Source organism: Lygodium microphyllum, chromosome 22 (genome assembly GCF_053477565.2).
Source record: "Lygodium microphyllum isolate KBCC chromosome 22, Lygodium_microphyllum_v1.1.10, whole genome shotgun sequence".
Classification (NCBI taxonomy): domain Eukaryota; kingdom Viridiplantae; phylum Streptophyta; class Polypodiopsida; order Schizaeales; family Lygodiaceae; genus Lygodium; species Lygodium microphyllum.
Window position 1 is genome coordinate 112212159 of NC_141156.1, and position 11205 is coordinate 112223363.

The 11205-nt window shown below is 37.2% G+C and overlaps 1 pseudogene; it reads right to left on the reverse strand.

The window, feature by feature from the left end:
• Positions 1-6439: 6439 nt before the first annotated feature.
• On the reverse strand, positions 6440-7998 carry LOC148017518 (uncharacterized; annotated as a pseudogene).
• Positions 7999-11205: the final 3207 nt, after the last annotated feature.

Genomic DNA, 11205 nt, shown 5'->3' on the forward strand with positions numbered 1-11205 from the left:
ATCTTCTGTCTAGATCGCCATCTAAGCTTCACACAGTGGAAGCGCACGGGTGGACAGAGCCATCTTTGTATCAGTTGTTTGGAGCTAAAGAATTTACTGATTCTCATCTTATCTGTTGTGTACTCTCTATCTCTTTCTCCGATTCAGTTTGCTGCGCTGTGTAATTTTTTACAAAATGATGCTCAACAACTTACATAAAGAGAACAAATATTAAAGGAAACAAAACAAAGTTACATTAAACCATAGTTTTTAACTATTCTTTCTCTCTCCTCATCTTTCTCCCTTGTAGACTATTTACCCATATCTCAAAACAATAATAGTTGCAAAACAACTTACATTGTCATTTTCCCATCTTCCCTTAAGCTCACATACACACATAGACATGCACTTTGTCACTCAAGTTGTAGCTCTCATGGCCATGGAAGAAACCCTACTTTAGAGCCATGCCTTTCTCCAAGAGAGTATCTAGGAGAGGGTATAAAAATCAAAGAGAGAACCAATGCAAAATGGAGGAAAGCAAAGTGCACTTACCTTGATGTCTTTTGATGTGTTCATCCTCACTATCAGTATACACTTTTAGCTTGAAACTGTGCAAAGAAAGGGATATTTAGTAATCTGAATTTTCTCATAGCACAGATATGTGCATCAAAATGTAAACTATTGCAATTGTTAGTAATTCTGATTTGTGTGTCCTTATAACCATCGGTATGTGCATCATTATTTGTGTTGTCAAATAATAGATTGCCATATCAATCCACATATCGACTATCATACCAATGAATATAGTGGCATGCTTAGCAATAGTGAGATTTTTTTTTGCATGTTACATCAGTATTGAGCATTCATATATCCTTCCTCCCTTATAGTGAGATCAAATATTGTCAAGACTTAATTTGTTGGATATTTTTGGCTTATTAACTATCATGATATTTTTGAACTAAATTGTTACTTTATCAACAAGTTTTTCATCAACATTGCCAAGAGTATGATTATGGATATCATTGTGAACTTTCAAAAACTACACTATTCTATATCAAGAGTGTAAGGAAATGGTTGTGCAACAACACATCTTCATGTTGTTATGTGTTACTAGAGTACATCATGTTCTTTGAGGTTGTTTTGAAGACAAATGTAAAGTTCTATCATGCAATATCAAAATTTAATTTGATGTTTGGCTAAACCAACATTAGATGTGTATACCTCTATGTAAAACTCTACTTATCTTATTGAGAATGGAAAGGCTTGGGAATATTATGCCCCACCTTATTGTAGCTCAAGCTCGATGTGGTGAAGTGCAAGTTCAAGCCCAGCCAACAAAATCTTCAATGAAGTTTTTCCAAAAGAGCTAAAATTTTTCATTGATGATCTAGGAGCAACTACCACTAGGGATCGATAATTAATAATTTTGAGGAAATATTTTAAGTGTTGTAGGTAGTTTTGCATTACCTTAAATCTGAGGAAATGTGCCTTTGGAATGCCCTATGGATTACTATTGGGCCATGTAGTTAGTCCAGCCAGATTTGCAACTTGTCTAGAAAAGATTAAAGTTATTATCATTATGAGTCCGTCGTGAAACCCCAAGTACATAGTTTCCTATCCTTAGTCAGATATTATGACAATTCATTAATGTACTAGTTGAAAGAACGTTGCTATTGATAAATTTATTATCCTTCAGCTCTTTAATTGTTTGGAGTAATACATGAAAAATATCCTTCGAGTATGTGAAGCATGGATTGCCTAAAGTGCTAAAGTGCTAGAAAGACAAGGAGAATAATGATCTAACTCTATTGAATGTAGAAGCATAGTCATCAACATAATATATGTGTGTGGGTGAGGGGGGGGGGGGGTTTGTTTTAGATCAATATGCATGTGAACCCCTTAGGTCTATTGCAACTCTTTACCTCTATATAATAAGAAAATCCACAAGAAACTTGAAACATCATGCCCTTCATGATGTGATGTATGAAAGAAAGCTAGCCTTATAATATATAGCTTTTATGTTGGAGAAAATTAGTTTATTGCATTGATTGATAAGATGATGTAGAGAGCAATGCACAAATGAGTCTTACCATCTATCCTCCATGGGTGCATCCATATGTATGCCTTCGTAGTTTGAGACATCCTTCGTAGGAGCAAGGCATGAGATAGTCTTGTAACACACATGTCCTTCTAGAATGTGGCGGAATTATATTTATAGTTTGGTCCTTAGAATATAATTTGCAGTAGGCAACATTAATGTCACACACCGTGTACATATTTCGCCTCTATATTGCTTTGAGCGAGCTGGTGACTTCCAATAGGTAACATTAAAAGTTTGGACATGCTTTGAGTGAGCTTGTGTAGCTGCGAAGTGAAGCCAGGTCGAGGAGGTTAAGACACTTTGTTCGAGAGATGAAAGTTGAAGACTAATTAAGTGAGATGAGGTGGGCCGATGTAAAATTGATGAAACAAGAAAGTAAACAACGGGTGAGATCAAGCTCATGGTGCAAAGCTAGCGAGCTGGCTAGGGCAGTTTGGAGAGAGAGAGAGAGAGAGAGGGAGAGAGGTGTGTCTGAGTCAGGTGGTGGCAGAGATCCAGAGCTCGATGTCGCGGGTGGTGATGGCGGAGCGCATGAGGGAGGAGACGCGCTCCCACACCACCTGAGCCAGGAGGAGAGCCATCAGGAAGCGCGAGGGCAGCCATGGCCTCAGCAGCCTCAGTAGCCGAACAAACATATTCATCGTCATCCCGAATAATTCCCTTCTCCCGAATCAGTCGAATTGCGCTCTTCGTCTGCACAAGCTTCAGCTAATTTCAGTCTGTATTCATCGAGAGAGAGAGAGAGAGAGAGAGAGAGAGAGAGAGAGAGAGATGGATGGTTCTTCCTTGCACATACAAAAAGAGTTTCTGATTCTCCCACCGGGCGCAGACTCTGAGAGAGAGAGAGAGAGAGGCACAGAGAGAGAGAGAGAGAGAGAGAGAGAGAGAGAGAGAGGGAGAGGGAGAGGAAGCTTCGAAGAAGGAGACGACGACGACGACGATCACGACTAGCGTCGTAATAAGATATCGCGAGACCCCTTATCAATATAATCCGCAGTTACTGCTAATTTATCTTAGTAACAATATCTTACACTCGCCCCACCATGAGCGTGACGGCGTTCTCACATAACATTTTCTTCGGCCATCATCTACAAAGACTTTTATGGAACCTTTGGGCTCAAACGCATATGATCAACCGTGCCATTGGAAATGCGTAATCTAGGGTTTGAATTCATCAACCCGACAAACCCAACCAACACTCAAACCACTCAGCCACCCCATTGGCCAAAGAAAAAATAATAACAAAAACAAAAAAAGAAAAAATAATAACAAAAACAAAAAAAAAAACATGTTTGGTTCTAGATGTAAAAACCTTTAACTCAAAGCTTTTCGTATCAAATGACATGTACTTGCCATTGTTATCAATGAAAGCAATTTGGTCCTACATGCAAAAAACCTTTAGCTCAAAATTTAGAAGGCTTTTCTTATCAAATTACATGTACTTGCCGTTGTTATAAGTGAAAGTTGGATAATAGTCAAGGTTTTAAACCTTCTTCTTTAACATTGGAGTTTCTTTTCGAAATCTATGATGCATTTCACATTCAATTTCCATTTTCTAGTAATATTGGGAAATTGTCAATTTTAAACATCCCATTTTTGAAAGGTAGTTTCAAAGTAGCTTGCATGCAACCTACCATACCTCAAGATATAACACCATTTATGTCTTATCATTCTCTATCACTTTAGCAACACAACATCAGTTCTAATGTTTGTAGATGCTTATTATAAAGATGGTTAAATCCTTATAGAATTGATTTGAAAATCAACCTTTTTCTTTACATTATTTTGGTCTACCTATCTCCTACTTTAAATTTTTCTCCAATTAAGAAATCCTTTAGATATATAAAGGCCTTTAGCTAGCCTACTAATCAATGCATTTTTACAAATGTCCCCCAAATACTTGGATCCCCAAAGGAATCCCCCATGACTTATAGCTATCTAATTAGACCAACATACATTGACAATTATGGCTACATACAAAACATGTTGCACCTATTTATTAGCGTTGTCCATGGGACCATGCAAGAGTAATGGTATGGGGTCTTTCCTATATTGATAGAAAATTCATATCTAGTTGACTAGTAGTTTGTAGGTTTTTCTCTTTATTTTTCTTTCTTTTAAAGGTGTTGATTATTTCTCTCATCAACCATAAAATTGAAGAGAAGAGATAAAGCAAAGCTAGCACATTGTCATGCTCGAGCCCATGGTGTGTGTCTTGTTTGTCTCAAACCTTCTTTCATACCATTTGCCATTTTTTTAATTATTGACTAATCTTGTCATCTACATAAGGATGATGTACGTTGTTCTTTGGTTTGTAAATTTTCCATTCTATCATTGTTGATTGATTTTTTTAAATAGGTATCATCTACTTTCTTAGGTTTGTACCTCTTTAGCCTTTATGTTTTCCTTTCATAACTCCTTCAAACACTTCCATGGGTTCCCACATGCATGTGCATGTACACTCACTCACACACACACAATCTCTCTCTCTCTCTCTCTCTCTTTCTCTCTCTCTCTCTCTCTCTCTCTCTCTCTCTCTAGATGTGTACACACATATGTATCACCTCACAAATGATCCAAAAGAAAAAGAGCTAAGTTATGTGCTTTATGAGCATAAGGGCTCTACTCATTCTAGAACAAAACATGGGATGTACGAATCTTGTCTCTCTCCCTCACAAAACATAATAGTGGCCTTTCTTATTTGTACTATTTGTACAAATAGTACGAATACTATCGTATATAGTTGTACTATATTTTTATATCCTTTTGGGTTATGCTTACAAGAATATGTCAAACTTCTTTGGTTGTATATATGTGACGTTTACAATCCACAATAACCCTTTACATCCCAGTGTCCACACCCTTTTATGTGAACATGAATTCATTTATATGCACTTTATCTCCAAAATGGATTCTCTATCTTTTGTGAGGTATATATGGGTTTTCAAGTTCAGCTCTTCCTAGAGTTGCTCCTTATTCTATCTCTAGAATTGATTGTCTTATATTATGTGAGGGCTATATACGTTTCCAAGTTCACTTAATTTTTGCAATCTAAGTACTATTGAAAGATTCAATCTAGATATTTTGACAAATTTTATAGGTGGTAGAATTGTTATGCATGCATTAAGGATTCTTACTACTATATCAATCTAGAATAGCAATCCATGGTTGTATAACTTTTAGGAGCTATGTGTAGATCAAGAGTAGGCTTGATAAATAGGAGGATAAGGAGAAAGTAAAGGCTTGTGTGGATGAGGGAAAAAGGATATGTTAAAATATAATAGTTGACAAAATTAGTAATGTAGTGTAATATATTTAATCATATGATAGTGTTCGTATCTTGCAAATCATTTGGTTCACCTTTTTCTAGTTTTCACCAATCAGTTAGATGTCATATCATTGTTTTCCAAATGACCCACAAGAAACTACATTAATGAGGTCTATTTGTTTCCGCGATAATTGAGTGTCTCCTTCCACCTTTATTTAACGTTGTCAAGATAATCTGGACATATGTTGGGAAGACACTAGGTCTCTAGGTGTGGGAGTGAATAAGAGTAGTAATGGACAAATAGATGTATACGATGTTAGGAAGATTCGTAAGAGATGATTAACGGTAGTAAGAGATTAGTTAGATTCTTGTATGAGAGCAAAGGTGATGATAGATATTACATAGAGTAGAGACCAATGAGAGATGAAACAACATACATGCAAGATATCAGAGACTCAAAGTATCCTTAAACCAATCCTTGATTAAGAAAACATGTTTATAACGAGTCTCCCCTTCACCGTGTCATGTTTCACCCTTTTATACCCAAAAACTTGCACTAAACACTAGCTTTTACTCTCCCGATTAGATGGCAAATCTGATGGTTCCGTTGGCTCTAAAAAGGGGATAAAACTATAGGATACCTACTCCAAGCTCTCTAGGATTGCTTCTCTTTTCTCTTTCCATTTGTGGTGTTGTTTGCTATCTTCCAACTACAATCGCACACGACACAAATTCGAGAGCCCTTCTTTTTTTCATGAGATCTCCAAAATTGACTAAAAAGAAACTTGCTTTATGCATGACACCCTATTCTAGAATTTTTATATATCTTTTGAGAATATTTATAATAAATAATGTCCAAAATATAAAAAACAACCTAAAATTATCCAAAAATCTCATAAATTTGAACCATCTATGCTATGGATATTAACACTAATGAGTAATATGACTAATATGACATTGACTCTCTAGATTAATAAGAAAGTTGGATGATGATGTACTCAAGGGTTTTTCATACTGTGTATGTGTAGTGGCACGACATCCACCATCTCTGAACCTGCACATCCTTTGTTTGTGTGCCACATGGTTAACCTTCATCTGGATGATATATGTTCATCTTCCATCCCTACATCTTCATTATCCTCTTGATTATCCAAATTAGCATAAACCTATTTTTCATCCTGCACATGTTCTTTAATTAGTTCACTTGCATTCCGTTGCTTAAAAATCTTGATCCCATTTTCTATAATAGAAATCTTTAAATTTGTACCATCTAGATCACACAAAGAATACATTTTGTTATCATGTATATGCTTCACCATATAAGGATCAAACCATCCCTTACAGACCTTTTTGAGTGTACTATGTTGAGTGTCAAGACTATAGTCATAGACTAACACCAAATCTCCTTTCTCAATGGGTTTTGGACAAAGCCTACGTTTCTTGTCAAATCTATCTTTATTCTTCAACCTAGCATCTTTTAAACACATCGTTGCAATCTCGATGTCTTGTGGCCTCCTTTCTAGTCGTTGAATTTGTAAAGAAAGAAGGTCCTCCCTGTTCATATAATTATCCCAAGGTAGAACACTCAAAGTAGTAATAACATCCTCAATAGGCATAACAAGCTTTTAGCCATACATTAACTCAGTAGGTACATATCCAGTCACTGTACTATGTGTAGTGTGATCAGCCCATAGAGCATAGAGAAGTAGCCTGGGGGTCACTCTTGAATCTTAGCTCTATATGCCTTTGCTAACACTTTGATGATATGCAAGTGTCTACATTCACTTTTGCCATTGCCTTTAGGGTTGTATGCTGAAGTGAGAGCAAGCTTTATACCCAACCTCAAGAAGAATTCCCTAGCTTCTTCTGCATCCAACTCTCCTCAATCAGTAATTATCTTTCCAACACAACCATAGCAACAAATAACATCTTCCAAAAGAAATTTACATACTGCACTTGTAGCCTTTATTCTCAACACCCAAACTTCCACTTGATTTGTTAGATCTTCCCTAGCAAGTACAATGTATTGCATTTGCCAAAGTCCCATAGGCATAGTCACCAAGTCAATCACCCATTTGCCAAAGTCCCATAGGCATAGTCACCAAGTTAACCACCCATTTTTAATGCATGGCTAACAGATAGGTAGAATGTAGACCATCATGATATCACATATTGGAATACTTTTGGCAAGTAGCACATGTCTCCACCGCTAAAACACATATTTATACATACCTTTCCACCAATATCTTTCTTTGATCTTTGTAAAAGTGGTCCACAAACCTTGATGACCAGTGTATAGACTCTCATGAAACTCTTTGATTATTTGTTGTTGAGTCTCCTTATCATATATTACCCTCTATGGAGTCTTGTTTCTTTGTTCTGGATGCTTTCATAGATTGCCATTCTTCAAGAAATGCATGCATGCTTTTGTTTGGATTCTCTTGAACTCCTAATTAGTCCATCTCTCTTGCTTACTCAAAGTGCTCAAGTAGTGGCCAATAAGTAGCCACTCACCATCATACATGTCTTCTGAAAATGATTCAAGAGAAGATGCACAACAGTAATGATCTCTTTGAATATAAGAACTGGAGTAGAACTTTGTACCATTATCATCTCCTTTAACAACCATGTCGTCTTCATCCTCATACATGACTCTTGATAACATATCTGCAATTGTATTATCTTATATGCAATATCGCAAAACTCTGGGTTCAAGGACTTGATGTAAGCAATCTATCGCAACATAGCCATATGCAAAGTTGAGCAACTAGTGATCATCCCAAGAAAAGGTAGACAATCTCTCTAGACAACCATTGATGCACCAATAAAGTATTCTTTATTTGACTTCAATGCAAAGACTACTTCCAATAATTCTCTCTTAACATGCAAGTAATTTTTTTGACGAGTACATAAGACTTGGGCTCCAAACTACACATCATATTTTTTGTCCTCTTCATCATCTTGTCCAATAGCCCACCCATCCTATTTGACTAGTAGCCAACTGTAACACTGATAGGCCTTCCACACTCATAATTTACTTTCCTTAGTGTAGGAGCAGACTACAACAAATGTTTCAACTTTCTCATTGCCTTTGTATGTGGTTCATGCCAATGAAACTTTTGACCTTTCCTCAATAATTGAGAGGGTGCATCCACTACATGTGCAAAGTGTGGAATCCAAATAAGATAGAAAAGTCATGCACCCAAGAATGGTCTCACCTCAATTATGGAAGTACAAGTCTCGTTCATCTTTTGAATGGCTTGAACTTTTACTGGAGAAGGCCTTCGACCATAACGCCCACACATATGCCCCCCACAATCAAAACTTCCTTGATGCTAAAAACTGATTTTGGCCCACAAAGAGTAAGATTTACCCCTTCTAACTTGGATAAGATATTCTCATTATCAAAAATATGATCTACAATAAACTTGCAACACCCCCTTTAATCCACTATCTCATCCTTGATCCGTTCTTCACACATTTTTATAGGCACATCATCAAGAAAAGGTATAGTAACTTGTGGAATGAAGTCATGAAGGACTTTGTTCATCCCATTCTTCATATGTATAATTGAGTTGGTTGCTCCCTGCAATAAGGTACACATCCTTACTAAACCCAAAGGTATCCTCAAAGTTGTTAGATCCTTGCTATCCATATCCAATTGAAATTGGTCATACCCAAACTAGGGATCTCTCATAGAATAAATAACCCTTCTTGCAAAATTTTTTGTAAAGTTGTCCACAATTGGACATGTACCAACATTCTTGATAGTCAATTTGTTCATAGGTTGCATACCTTGTCTCCATTATTCTTTGGTATTGTGAACTAGTTGCTTGAACATGGAGTACAAGAGAACTCCAAAATATACATCCTTATCTTTTCATTCAACAACTCAATCAACTTTGGTAAGTGCACTTTAGAAATAGGAATAGTACAAGAGGACTCCAAAATATACATCCTGATCTTTTCATTGAACAACTCAATAAAATTTGGTAAGTGAGCTTTAGAAATAGGAATAGGTCTCAAGTTCCAAGGCACATGCGCCATAGTGGAAATAACCATTGGAGCAACAACACTACAATCCACACATTCTATTTCATGCGGTTGAAAAGCAAAGGCCTTACCGTGTTTTGATAATATCTCCTGGATACACTTTTTCTCCTTTGGTGGAAGAAATCTCTTGCATCCAATCTTCAATTTCTTAAAAGTTTCTAGTGTTAATGTATGCCCAATTCTTTGTGGATCTTGTAGGTTTGGTTGTTGAGAGGCTTGATTGATCTTCTTTCTACTATTAGAAGGTAGAGGTTGAGTAAAGGTTTTAGCTTTTTAGCGATAGTTTTGTACCTGGTCTCCACATGCACTTCTAGTCCTTCACTTGCTTTGGAACACATGTCTTCTTTGAAGCATTAAATCACTTTGTACATGCCCAATAAACATACTTTGACGACTTCATTATCTTTCTCTAGATTTGAATCAACTATGGCTACAAGCTCTCCAATGGTATCAAAAAAAGGAACTTCTTCAAAAAATCCTCAAATCCCTTCATCATCTTCAATCACACCACTTTCCTTCAAGCTCTTTTTAACATTACCAACATGTTTCTGTTCCTTCATTTTCAATTCTTGAAACTTTCCAAAATATATGGAACCTTCTAATGCTAGCCCTATGAATCTTATAGCAAAAGCTTTCTTATCTTCTAAATTACGTGAGGACCTTTTTCTTTGTGTAGCATCATAGTCCCGCTTTACAATGTTATGTTCCCAAAGGGCAAGGACAACAAGCTAAATTCTAAGTCAGTAAAATGTATATTCCTTAGTTATGGGGATGCAAGTGAGGTGGGCTATTGCGTATGGGATATACATGCTTGAAAGGTCATTTATAGCCATGACGTTGTTTTTCATGAGGAGTAAATATATAAGTAGTGTGAGAAGGTAGTTGAAGTACGCTAGGTGATATTTGAATAGGAGCCTTTGACTCTTTTCCAATGAGTTAGACAGTCCTGTCAAGAATCGCGTGGTGGAGGGGGTTGCTCAAGATGCTGCGCCGAACACACACAGAATGCACAAGGAGAAGCTCACTCAAGAGACAAGAAGAGAGATGGAGGCCAAAACGTTTTCTTGCTGATTTCTTCTTCTTCTTCCACACTCTTTTACAATGTACACAAAGTATAGATAAGATACAACATAAAAGGAAAGTGGCCTACTAAGTCAAACAATGCATAACCGACTACACTAGTCGACTGGCGCTATAACTATGCCAGCTGTAAATAGGTGTAACAACCTGAATATAATAAGTAATGAGTCAGTGGCCATGTGAGAGTCATAATGACCACCGACGTGCTAAGTGTAGACGTGTGGACCCATCTAACCAGGCGGTCCATCATCAATGTCCGCATGTGTTGAGTTTGTCATCTCAACATTCCCCCTCAAGCTCAACTGCATCTCTGCAACTCCAAGTAAGCTTCGAAACTTTTGAAGCTTCTCTGTACCCAAGGCCTTCGTGAAGATGTCAGCTATCTGATCCTGTGTGCTGACATACACCAAGTCAATCTCACCTGCTAGTACCTTCTCTCTCACAAAGTGGTAGTGTACCTCAATATGTTTTGTCCTGGCATGGAACACAGGGTTCCTAGCCAACTGTATACTGCTCATGTTGTCACAATAAATGACAACTGGACCTTCCACCTGGACATCCAAATCAGCCAATAGCTTTTGTAGCCATACTACCTCACATGCTGCAACAGCAGCACCTCTATACTCAACCTCTGTACTCGACAAAGCAACTATAGATTGCTTTTTGCTGCTCCATGCAACTGCTGCACTACCAAGAGAGAACATGTATCCGCTGGTAGATCTTC